This window comes from Halyomorpha halys, unplaced genomic scaffold, assembly GCF_000696795.3.
Source record: "Halyomorpha halys isolate HHAL.00 unplaced genomic scaffold, Hhal_1.1 Scaffold886.1, whole genome shotgun sequence".
Lineage (NCBI taxonomy): Eukaryota > Metazoa > Arthropoda > Insecta > Hemiptera > Pentatomidae > Halyomorpha > Halyomorpha halys.
In genome coordinates, this window is record NW_027109805.1 from 125018 (window position 1) to 137344 (window position 12327).

The 12327-nt window shown below is 29.8% G+C and overlaps 1 long non-coding RNA gene across 1 annotated transcript in view; it reads right to left on the reverse strand.

The window, feature by feature from the left end:
• Window positions 1–2195: 2195 nt before the first annotated feature.
• LOC136795894 (uncharacterized) overlaps window positions 2196–12327 on the reverse strand; it is a 355650-nt gene continuing 345518 nt past the window's right edge. The window contains exon 3 of the long non-coding RNA XR_010843612.1: window positions 2196–2316. This is a non-coding gene — a long non-coding RNA (uncharacterized lncRNA). The remainder of the gene's footprint in view (window positions 2317–12327) is intronic.

The following is a 12327-nucleotide window of genomic DNA, read 5'->3' on the forward strand; positions in this document are numbered from 1 at the left end:
AGATCAAATTTACTATATGTATTATAATGTACAGTTGTAAATAGCAATAAATAAATAAAAGAAAATTAACTAATCAGTTATAATAAATAGTGAAAAAATAAATAAAAATTGACAAAGCCTACAGGTAAGGCTACGAATATTAGGAAAATAATAATTTAAACAGAATAAAATTAAAGTAGCTAGAAGATAAAATCAAAATTATTTTCGATATCAAATAAAAATAGCAAACAATAGACCTCTGTTTTACAAAGTAAAAGAGAGTCACCGAAATTAAAAAGAACAGTACAATTTTTAAAAAATCCAAGTATAGTGGTGGAAAGTAATGAGCAGCAACTAGCGATTCTAGACAATAAAAAACTAAGATAAATAAATTAATTATAAACCGTTCGGTTATTTCCGAATATTATTTATAAATATTAATTATTTATTATTCCGCTTAAAATATTATTAATGAAATAAAATATTACTAAAGAAGCCTGAAAATATTTACAGAAAAGTAAAAGAAAAAAAGTACCCGCAACAAACAATACTTATAAAATAATTTTTGGTGTATCGATCTTACGGTTTATGACAAAGTATATATATAGAAGTACTCGAAGCTACTCAACACGGGTGAAGTCCTACCACTTCAAATGGGGAGTATACACTTGACTGCTAGAAATACAATATCCATTCACCGTGCTACGGTATAGTAATACAGATACAGTTTGTTAATCAATTAAGTGTTTTTTTTCTAATAGCCCTTCCTGCTTATTATTTTTTTTTGTTTAGAATTATATAAATTATCAGCAGTTAGGGCCAATCGGAGTTTCATCAAAATTAAATGATAAGATGCGATGACATCTTTTACATTCATTATAGTAGATAGTATATATGGAAGAATCTAGAAATAGAAATACATTAATAATAATAATTATAATTAATTAATTACGACATTAATTAAAATAAGAGCGGAAAAAAAAATCAATGGTAAAACAACAGAAAAAAATAAAATAAAAATAAATAAATTGCAGAGTTACATCATAATACTGCCCTAACGTACACTGATGACAAATGCGTACTATCTGAAAATAATGATCTAACTGCACGCAGCATCCCAAATTCAGCAGTCACACAACACAACCACTAAATAATGGTGTCATAACTGTAAAAATCAAAATAAATTCTAACAAATCCTATCAGACAACTTTTACTCTCCATAGTGAATCTATGGAATTCTGCCCTACAGTATCTTTTTAATATCCCCATCCCTGTCGAATAAATCCGCTAATAAGGATTCCATTTAGACAACAGACCTACTTGGAATCTCCCAAGAAGACTGAAACGACAAGGAACTGCTCGTAAATTCCGTTTGCTACAACACTTAATTGACAAACGCTCGAAACTCTATATTTACTGAAAACACATATACGCCATGATCATCAGACCTATTCGGACACGCGGAACAGAGCTTTGGAGCTCCAATAAACCACCAAATTCTTCCCATATCTAATCCTAACTTCATGTTACTACGTCCCAAATTAACTTCGACCTTACAGGAATAGGGACCTCAACATCCCATTTGTTGCAGATTCGACCCGAAATGGATGTACTTGTTTTAATTCTAAAACCCATACCTGTTAGTTCTTAACTATCCCAGATAATCCTCCGAGGCATCGGAAAAGAAGATAGAACACTGGGAGGTTTCTTCAGTTGGGTAGGGATAAACGGAAGATCAAGTTCATAAAGCGTCTTCAAAAATTCATCGGGATACCAACAAATGTTCCAATGGCGTTGAGAAACGTCGAATCCGTAATAGAAAGAGTCATTATATTCATCTACCAGACTAACTTAATAACCAGCCTTTAACTATTATAATTATTTATTTATCTTGCCTTATTTTTAATTAATCAAATGAAGTAAAATATCACATGAGATGGTTAGTCCCCTCTTTCCTTTTTCCAGCAGGCCTTCCTTCCAAACTGAAAGAGCACTGTATTTTTACTATTTTTTTATTTAGGAACAGAAAAACGACATTGTAAATTGCAGAAGCTAGTGATGTTGAATATCCGAGATGTAAGGAGAATGAAGAAGGTAATCTCCACCTCGAACGGGAATAAGAGGAATAAATAAATAAATAAACTGAAAACACAAATTACGAAGGTTGTAATATTATTATATAATGAGATCTTATTATATGCAATAAAATTGTACTTACCGTTAAGAAATAGGTCCTGGAGGGCCTGGACTGCCTGGCAGAGGAGCGCCCAAGCTTCCACTTCCTCCAATCTCCCGTCGCCCTTCCAACATACAGCATCCCACAGTCGGACCGCCGTCCTGTCGATAGATAGTTATAAGTCAACACAAATAATATTTTATCTGAAGTAAATTAACTACATCTATAATCTTGTAATAACAATATTTGTTAATTTATTTCGCCATCTGACATTCACTATTTTATATATTATTTGTCTGCCTTTTCTTCTTTTTGGTTAACATTAAACAAAATAGAGCTTAATTCATATGTTTTTGTCTCGGACATTTCAAAGATACTCCGCTCCTCGGTATGGCGGGGGGAGGGGTAGAACATCCGACTGGCGAGGAACCTAGCGAGAAAGAGGGAAGAGTGAAATTCTCGGCTAAATGCTCCTCTACGCTGCGAGATACTTAGGAGGAAAGCAAAAGAAGAAGAACTAGTACGTTTGAGTTAATTAGAGAACCCTAAACAGGCCAAACTGTGCACACAGAGATAATTACAGAGCTGTTGTATTTTATGCTGCTATAATTTTTCATACTCGATAATAATCGAGAATTGAAGTAAACAATGATTTATTCTATGTAATAATCCTCTATATACAGATTAAGCCTATGTTTACATAGAGAGGTATTATGACCGATAACCAAAATTAAATTTAAAATTTTGATTTTTTGTGTACATTGTGCCAAGACAATGTTCTAAATTTTATCTTTTTAAATTAAAAATGTTGATTTTTTTTCCTTTAAAAAAACTGTTAAATGACCAAACTTCATTGTTATGTAATTTTAAAAGTATGATAACCCTCAATAATACTGGGCCAGAAGAGGCAAGTAAACAAAATGATATTAAACAAGTTATTTTTTCCTTTGACTTTTTCCTATTAGATAATTAAAAATAAAATTAACTGGTTATAAAAATTGTACAAGCTTAAGATAAAAAAAATGTTAAATACTGTTTAGTCAATTAACTTTTATTTAACGTAACGTATTGAAGATCACGTTAGGTGCTGATAATTTTTAATGAACAGTATGAATGAAGATTATGAATTTTTACACTCTTTACGCAGTCAATCGAAATGTTATACAAACAGAACAATTGAAAAAAATGATTTTGTAACCAGTTAATAAAAAAAAAAAAATCGAGTACCAGATTGACGTAAACAAAATCAGAAGAGTAAACAATAAGCAGTAAACACGGTCTGTCAGAGGTTTAGAGGTTTAACTAGTGAAAGACACATTTTTAATTTTCACATGGTTAAAAGGAAAGTTTCGCAGATTGTTTTAATACATTAAATTGTATTTAAATTTATCGTTGGAACAAGGAGCGTGTTTAAATAGTTCTTCTGTAAGTTATTTTATTTTTTTAACCGTTTGTATTTATATTATCTATGTAAAAATATAACAATTAATTCATTACTGTACTTTCAAGGTATATACTTTTAATTTAAATAAATAAAGGAAAAGGAAATTGCGCAAATGATCAAAGCGGAAACCTTTATCATCATTTATATTACATCAATACAAAAACACTCAATATACACTGTACCTACTCTACTTGCACTATCTATATATATTTTTTTTATTCTTTACTATTATCTATTAGAGTGATTGGCAGTAGCAATTAGCAAATCAACTCAGTTAAGCAGCATCAGGTAATTTTTAAGTTTCTCTAATTTTCAAATTAATATGTTTATTTTAGTTTATATATAACTTTTTTCTCTATTTAGTCGTGTACCTATTAAATTATGATTTTAAAACATTACTTGTAAAATATTATTATTTCTTAGCAATTATATGAGAAATCATCAGTTTGAATTCCGAACATCCCACTCCACTATCCAGCAATGCCATCGTGTGGTTGATGTCTCGTCTTCATTGGAGCGCTGAATGTATGATGAATAACAAGCTTTTGACCGAGTCTGGGACTCAGGACTGCTATATAAGTCCAGTAAATTCCTTATATACTTCCTCATCTGTTCTTATATCTCCGACAGATTATTTCAAGTAAATTACAACAGCGCTTATTCATCCCTATTCTGTCAGTCTGCTGGTGTACCTCAGGGTAGTATCCTTGGTCCGATCCTTTACACCGTTTTCACAGCTAACAACAACAACCCATCCTAACACTATTCTCACCACGTATGCCAATGACACATGTCTATTGTCAGTGAATAATGATCCTTCTATAGTATCCCAAACTCTCCAATCCCACAACAACGCCCTTGAAGAATGGTGCCAAAACTGGAGTATTAAAATAAATTCCAATAAATCCCACCAAATCACATTTACCCTTGGTCGTAAACCCGTGAACCCTTGTACAGAAACTATACAAAAGAAGAAGATATGTTACACATTGTTTTTGTGTTTGTTTTTTTTATTACCTTTATATTAAAAAATATTGCTAAGCCTGTAAGAAAACTAAATAATTTTTCTACAATTTTAAAACAATTGATTGCATTATGTCGAAAATTTTATCAATTTAATGATATATGTATCGATATAATACTCATAATAAAGTGGTGTGGCAAAGAGGTAAGGCACTATGCTACTTACTCCAAGGACCCAGGTTTATTTGTCTGTGGTACATGATAATTCTTTACTGTAGCCATAAGTCAATTCTGAGGGTTGTGGAGCCTTCCTGGGGTCCACCCAACCTCTATAAAGTCTATAAAGTTTTGGAGGTTGAACATGATCTTGAAAAATATCACCTCCTGCTACAACCTTTTGTACTTTCTTGTAAGTACTGAACCGATGACCCTTCATGGGCTGTAGCGGTTCACCTTATTATTATTATTATTATTATTAATAAAATATAAGTTGATATTTTATGAGATGGCGCCTTATAGTTTTATGGATAGTAACATCATGAACAGTTTGAGCCACCCGAACAGTGCAGCATCATTCTAAAATATCATAAACGAGTTTAGTTTTCATAAAAAAGGTGTCATATTTCATATTAAGATTCATGCCTATAAAAATACAGTAATCACTCTCCCAAAATCAAAATTTCACATCTATCATCAGAAAGCCGTTGCAATACAAAATGACGGTCGGTTAAACACAATTTTTTTTTATTTTATAATTTTTTCTTCTCACCCTTCCATTAATTTTATCATTTCAAACAAAACCAACGCATAACACAATAATAGGAATATGTCTACATAATAAACATAAATGTTATTTCTTTGCCTGAAGGGCATTTTAAGGTAGGTTGTAGGAACATAATTCAGTCCAAGAAATGGAGAAAAAGGGGCAAATTAATTAAACAAATCAGGTAGTTCTTAATTTTAGTATATCGTTCAGGTTTGTTCTATTTTGAAGTGAAATCTAAATTATTAAATATAACTGAAAAATAATAAAATTATAAAATTAATTTATTTTTTCCATCTCTACATTTAAAAAAAAAAATCAAATCTGGAATTAATTCAAGCCCGTTATTACATTCTGGTGAACACTTATTAAACTAAATAATTTTAATGATATATTTTCATCTAAGTGTCACAGATCAACGTTTCTATGTTCATGAGATGATCCATATTAATGTTTTAATAATAATTTTCCAGAAGATTATTATCATGAAATAAATTAATATTAAAACATGTATAAGGGTGCATCTTATGTACACAGAAACGTGGTTTTGTGACACTCATTTGAAAATAGAATGTTTAAAGTTTTAATTAAACTGAATAGGTTTTAGCTACATACTTTTAATTCTTCAAAAAATCATTTCTTTTGAGAAGTGGATATATAACATTTTGATAGAAAATAGCTCATATATCCATCAAGATATTTCATTCTTTGATGAATTCTTATCCTCAAATAATAATATATTGGACATTTAAACAATACGTGATAAATATTTTTCTTATGTAACATTTTACACTCTTGTTGAAGATTAATTGTGATAAGAACTACTATTTACAGAGATCTTTATCATTTATCTGTCAGATTGGTATTGATAAGTAGTGAGAGACCTGATCATGGGCACTGATAAAGAATAAATATTCACCAATTACAAAAATACATGTAAGATATAATAAAATTCTTATATTCAGAATAGTATTTAAAAAAAATAATTTTACACTAAAATTTTGGATTTTATTAATTTTTGTTATGTGTTTCTACCACATTTATTTTAAGCTATCAGGGATAAAACGTAAAGCATTGAAATATGTGAGATAACTTGAAGCATGACAGACAACGAAGTGTCGTAAAGTAAAAAAAAGGCATCTTATATACTTTTTTGTTACCTTATAAATCCCCGGCTCCAAATCTTGCTCGAAGGCATAGCGGACACCTTGGCACTGATAAGAGTCTCAGCTCACTGAGTGATAAGCGCAAAAACCACTTTATCTAAATGGCACCAAGGTGTCACTCCTCACCTTGGCCCGTCGGCAATACTCCTTCTTATCTTGTAGTGTTTTTCTTTTGTTTACGTTATAGTTTTTTTTTATGTAGGAAATTATAATACGGCGCTTTTACAAATATTTTGCTAAGATATCTCAGACAGAACAACTACAATAAAAAAAACATGACAAACTGGCTTTAATTAAAAGTATATATTAATATTAAATAATACAATACAGTAATTTGTCATTTTTTGGGGGGAGTCAGGCCATCAAAATACTAATAAACAAAATTTAAATGTTTTCGTATTTTTTATGGATCTCATTAAACTAAGGAAAGGGCCCGTAGGTCAGTTGGATGTCTGCGGTGCCGGTTCGGATCCCCCAGGCCTGATGCGTTGACTTTTTTCATTGAGTGGCGGTCCCATAAAAAGAAAAACTTTTACTCCCAATACCATGGTTAGGCAGTATAGGACTCTAATGGTATTAAGTCTTGGCCGGAAAAAAAACCGAAAAAAAACTAAGGATTCATTCAACCAATAATCATTGATTTACTTTTGTACATATAAAAAAATAATATAACTGTTTTCATATTGATTCATGAGTAATTAACCATTTCTTTAATAGCTAATTACTTAGTATTTTTCATAATGTTTCAATTTTATTTTCGACTCATCATGAAATTTTCAGTAATTTAAATAAACTGTGAACACTTTAAAAAGGAATATTTTATTATCTTTGTATATTTAAAGTTGATTATTTTCTGTAGATAGGTATATTTTAACTAGTATTTTATTTTATTTTGTATTCCAAAGATCTTTCTGTATTTCTTTTTTTCATCTTTTCATTTACTTTTTTTTTGTCATTGTCATTGTTATTTTGCACTTATATATTTTTTTGTTATTTTATTAACTAGACCTACCACCCCTTTTGTAGGTCTGTAGACTAACAGATGTAAATAAATAAAATAAAAATATTAAATAAGACATTATTAGTAAATATTTTAATTAATTATTTAATGCTAATCAAAAAGATTAAAAAAATTGATGAACTATATTATACCGTTTTTTTTATGTAAAATTTTATCATAATAACAAAGCTCATTTTTTTTTCGTACTTATTCTATTAAAAACAATCCAAAATCCGTAGTCATGTAATATGTTGTATTTAAACTCAGTTATTATAGTTTTCACACCAAAAAATGTTTACAAAATAATAATGAATGACTGAAATCGATGAAGATTTTTAATTCATTTGGTTTTTTACATTTTCGTAATTTAACTTAAATAATAATTTTTCCTTAATTCATGTACAAAAACAGGAAACATAAATAACACAAAAAAATAAAGGCAGAGGTGGTAGTCTTAAACTAGTAAGTTATTTTTGTTCCCCATTAATTTAGACATCTGTGTTGCCAAACATTAGCGATTTTAAATTTGATCAACAGAAGTTAAATATTGAAAATGGTCACATAGAGCTGAAACGTTACCATATGTAATAATGGTTAATTAAAAATTTTAAAATAAGCTTTTATCATTACGTACAAAAAAATACTTGGAACGATAGTGGTTCATTTTTATTTATTAATATTATTAAATAAAATCTGTACAGCTACAACCTACGAAGACTTTGTAAGGAAGTACTGTTACTATACCAACGGTTGTGCAAGGAGGTGATTTGGTCATAATCATGCTCGACTGCCAGATTTTTACCCAATTAAGAGTATGGGTACACACTTTATGAAGATGAGTGGACCCCAAAGAGGGCTCCAGAACCCACAGAATTGACTCACGGCTACAATGTAACAAACAAAAATTATCTGCCCAGCCGGATTCGAAACCAGGTCCTTGGAGTTAGTAGTATTGTGCCTTACCACAGTGCCACCTAGCTCTCTTATTAATATAACAATGAGAGTAATAATATTCGTAATAAAAATATTTATTTTCATACCCTTTCATAAGTATACTGTTCTTATATAAATAAATAATAATGCAAACAAATAAATTAGATGAAAATAGAAAATTATGACATGTTAGGAATGGCGAGAGAGAATGTCTTCTCAAGCTTAATTTCAGTCCCATAATTCACAAGTGGGGATCTTTCATACAACTCCTTTTTAGTATTAATGGGCGTGTCAGGCGTAGTCGTATATTTTAGCAGTCTGTTGGCATGGTGTTTGAGTGTATTATGGAAGCGGAGATAAAGAGTACGTGTGAGTTAGTCGTTAGTTTGTATATTTCGATGCGTAGATTATTATTATGTTATTAACATACCAACGAGTATCTATAACTAGTATTAACATTTTAGACTAAAAATCTCGAACCTTTTTAAAGAGCTTTGTTTATGCTAAATAGAAAATCTATATCATTGAGTTTAAATATGTATACATAAATATTAAGTTTCTTTCATTTTTTTTTTTTTTTTAAGAAGAGAAAAGCCCATAGTTATAAGATTGTGCAGCTGGTTTTAAAAGAATAAGTTTCCATCTAAAATTAGGACTATTCATAAAAACATAATTATAAGGATGAAATATGCAGGAAGACAAAAAAAAAAGGTATTGTAATTCAAAATATGGGTAAAAGGACCTCGGTCATTTGGAGAAAATGAATTAAAAATAAGAACATTAAATTAATTTGAAAATTATTAATACATTAAGTAAATAGCCTCCCATAAAAGAATAAAATTAGATGTAAATTTTTATGACGAGACAATAAGAAAGAAAGAGAGTATTGTTATTTCAATCTTTTGTTTGAAACATTTCCATTCATTTTGACGTGGGATGTTTCAAAATAGGGCCGAGGTAAATGCACTTTATTCTTCTGAAAAATTTAATATCTTTTAAAAATTAATCGTTTAAAATTTAATCGTTTTTATAAAAAAAAGTAAGCCACATTAACGATTATTTTATCGTTCCTAACCCCAAGGGGGAAAGAGCACTATGAAGTTTTCACATTCTTCTGCAACAACCGATCTCGAGTTGCGTGAGGCAAAAGAATTCCAGACATTACAGCAGCAGTATAGGTAGAAGACTTGACGTTAGCTGTTACTATTAATAAAATGAAACTTTAAACAAATTACATTTATAAAATTATTAATTGAAGTGTTTAATCATGAAGTTATTATATATCCTGATCATCAGCCTTAAGAAGAAGCAAGTTAGGTTCTAAACACAAAGTTGAATTCAGGCCAAACTAGTTTGTCCTAGACAAAATCGGTTAATCCGACGTGTCTCAGGATATACTCGAATAAACAGAATCAAGGTTTAAAATCACAAAACCTTTTTAATCACCTTTGATGAAGCGGGGTCTTGATTGGAGGTTTTCAGCCTCTTCCCACTTTTAGAATAAGATCCTTGGTTAAAACATTGAAATGAGAAGATTTCATATTTTATCTTTGTAAAATTTCTTTTAAAAACTGCTCTCTTCATTTAACTGATCAACTTGAACACTAGAAGATGGAACATCGATGACAACAATATAAATAGGATAAATTGATTCATCCTAGGAAAAACTAGTTTGGCCGGTAACATAAAGTAAAAATTATAAAATTTTCGAATTAAATTTGTTCTAGACCTAAATTTTCGAATGAAGGTAAAATGTAATCTCTCATTTATTTATTTATTCCGGTTTTGCGACGTAAAACCTTTTGGTCATCAACGTCTATGGAATATTATAATTACAAAGATACATACTCACACAAACACAGAAAAAACACACATTTACTCAAGCACACTTAAAAATAATATAAAAAAAAATCTAAGAAAATAATAATAAAAGAAAAAAAAATAATATTAGAACCAAACAAATACTATAATTTGGAAAGGAGGCAATGTGCTTTTAAAAATTGTATACCAAAGCGACTTTAGCTTCCTCATCGGTAAGAGCTTCTGATAAATTTAGCCTGTTCTATTCTGCTTACTCTTGATAAATAGCGAGGGCATTCTTCAAAAATATGTTTAATCGTAAGAATGGACTGGAGGTGGCAGACTTCTCATCAGGTGAAAATGCATGCCATACTGGCCTATTCTTAAGCGAGTCAGAGCAACTTAGGATGTTGACCATGTTTTTACAAATCTTTTTATTTCTTACAATTTACTAGGATAGCTTTCATCACTCATGTTTCTTTCCGATATTTTTATTTTAAGAGGTCTACTGAATTCTTACAACGATGCTTCGGCCAATAATCTCTCATTTGAAGTTGTGACATTTTTATATAGTTAATGAAAATAATAATAGTTTACAACAATAACACATATATAAATTACTATGAAAAATTAGCGAAAATGATACCCAAAATCAAAATAATGCAAGCAATTATAATACAGATACAAGAAACTTAAATATAACTAATGCCGAACTCCTAAAAAAAATTGAACGAATAAGAAACTGTTTCCACGGGACATTATTCGACCTGATTATTCCAGCGATAGAATTATATTAGGTATTGTTATATACATTTATATATATTTCTTTCTTTAAACACAAACAGAAACGCCAATAAGCACACATTCACGAAAACCCCCACATACAAACACAAATCACACGCACAATCACACATTTCTTATTTTTATGAGGAAAATTTCTCAATCGATTCAAAGATAATTAGTTACTAGTATATCAATCAAGGGGGAAGAAAATCTAATGAAAATTCCCAAAAGAAGGAAGAGAATAATTATGGCAATCAAGACTAAATTAAGAAGAAGAAGAACAGAGAAATCGCAGAGAATAAATTGATAACATCAATCTCCAAATGATAAGGAGATGAGGCAAGATGCCGGCTTTAAATAAGCAGTTCCAATCTGGTTCAGGAAGTTAATCCAATACTGCGGAAGCTCTTGCGAGGGAAAGAAGATTAAATAATGGGTAAAATGGGAAAGTCATAATGAAAAACTTCATTTTTGGATTAAATCTACAAACTTTCCTGGTTTCCTCGAAGTTTCAAGGGCCACATAATTTTTTAATAGAAACTTTAGGAAAGTAGCACGGTGGCATGTATGAAAACATTATAACATACTATGTTCAAGAAACCTCTATTAAAAAAGTTCATACAATAAATAATTGATATTTAAAAATATATTAATAATTTTAGGTAAGTTATTTATTTCAGAAAAATTTCGTAGAGATAACTATGAGCGAAAATAATGTACTCCCATAACAATAAAAAAAACACCAATATGCGTGAATAAGGTGATTTCTCATTCTCCTAGTTATTGTTATAATTATATTATATATAAAATATAATATCCGACGTCTATAATCCAGTAATAAAAAGATTTGTTAATTTATTTCGCCATCATTCACTATTTTACATATTATTTATCTGTTTTTTTGTTAACATTTCAACACAAAAGTGCTTAATTCAATATTGTTTGCCTTGGATTTTCAGGGATACTACGTCCCTCTGTTCAGCATCTATAATTTAACCCCTTAACTTGTACGCTTGAGTTAATTCGAGTGCCCTAAACAGGCCAAACTGTTCACACAGAAATAATTCAAATGCTAATGTATTTTATGCTGCTATAATTTTTCACACTTGAATATCATAGAGAATTGAAAATAACAATGATTCTCCGTAATAATACTCTGTATATAGCTTTAGCCAATGTTTATATAGGTATTATGACCGATAAATTTATTATTTTATATTTTTTTTTCAAATATAACTATCTATAGATTAAAAAAAACAAGTTTTGATTAAGATAAGCATAATGATTCCCAAACCTCAAAAGCCGCCTGAATACCCATCC